The sequence below is a fragment of the Silene latifolia genome, chromosome X, assembly GCF_048544455.1.
Source record: "Silene latifolia isolate original U9 population chromosome X, ASM4854445v1, whole genome shotgun sequence".
NCBI classification, from domain to species: Eukaryota; Viridiplantae; Streptophyta; class Magnoliopsida; order Caryophyllales; family Caryophyllaceae; genus Silene; species Silene latifolia.
The window spans coordinates 235,117,772-235,119,107 of NC_133537.1; the positions used below are offsets into that span (position 1 = coordinate 235,117,772).

The following is a 1,336-nucleotide window of genomic DNA, read 5'->3' on the forward strand; positions in this document are numbered from 1 at the left end:
TGTTAATGGTGTTGTCTTTTGCTTGGCTATCCTTTTGCATTTGAGTGAAAAATTCTTGTTGGTTCTTTTGCATTTGGAGGACCGCTTTTTGAACATCAAAACCTTGGTCATTTGTTTGATTGTATGGAGTTTGGTTTTGATAACCTTGGTTTTGATTGAAAAAGGGTCTTTGAGCTTGGTTTCTCATTGGAGGTGGGGTGTATGTTGTTTGAGGGTTTTGAACATTTTGGCTTTTGTATGAGAGGTTAGGATGGAATTTGGTGTTTTCATTGTAATAGTTGGAATAAGGGGTACCACTCTTGTATGCTTGGAAAACATTCACTTGTTCCCCTACATTCACTTTGGTCATGTCCCAAAGTTCCACAACTCTCACATACTTCACTTGGAATTGATGAAGATGCCACCATGGTATTAACATATTGCTAAGGCGATTTGGAGGCTTCTTCAAGCTTAATCATAACATTCTCAAACTTCAAATTAATGGTGTCAATATGAGCACTAAGTTGAGCACCCAATTGAGTAATAGAGTCCACTTCATGCTTTCCTCCTCTAGTATCCCTATGAGGTCTACTATATTGTGAGTTATGGGCCGCCATTTCCTCAATCTTGTTCCATGTTTGAATATCATCAACTTCGGTAAACATACCATTTGATCCCATATTGAGAATGTTTCGGGAGTCTTCATATAGACCATTCCTAAATTGTTGTACAAGGAACCACTCGCCAAGTCCATGATGTGGACAGGATCGGCAAGTGTCCTTGAATCTCTCCCATGCTTCATACAAGGATTCTTCATCCCTTTGTTGACCCGGTGATTTGGGCTCTCAACATGTTAGTCATTTCCGGAGGATAGAATTTCTTGTAGAAAGCAAGTGCCAATTTCTTCCAAGAGTCAATACCAAGACTAGCCTTATCTAGGCTCTTCAACCATTGTTTCCCGGAACCAATCAAAGAAAAAGGAAATAAGACCCATCGAATTTGGTCTTGAGTCACTCCGGTTTGCGAAATCGCATCACAATTGTCATAAAAAGTCTCCATATGAGAATGAGGGTCTTCACTAGGCATTCCCCCAAATTGACTTCTCTCAACTAATTGTATAAATGCGGATTTTTCAATGAAATTACCGGTCAAATGTTGTGGTGTGGGAGTACCATTTTGTAGGTTCTCCTTGGTTTGTACGGAATATGATGAAAATTTAGGCATTGTGGGTTGATTTTGTGGTCGGTTATGTGTTGGGTTATCCTCTCCTTCTCTTGAAAAAGGGTTGATGAACTCAATGTTATTTGGTTGAATGTCCACAATATCACCAATACCTCTCAAAGTATTTCTAGCAAGT

General features: G+C 39.4%; 1 non-coding gene across 1 annotated transcript; it reads left to right on the forward strand.

Moving 5' to 3' along the window:
* Positions 1-726: 726 nt before the first annotated feature.
* Positions 727-831, forward strand: LOC141625197 (small nucleolar RNA R71). The gene has a single exon (XR_012534991.1). It is a non-coding gene; the product is annotated as a small nucleolar RNA R71 (small nucleolar RNA).
* Positions 832-1,336: the final 505 nt, after the last annotated feature.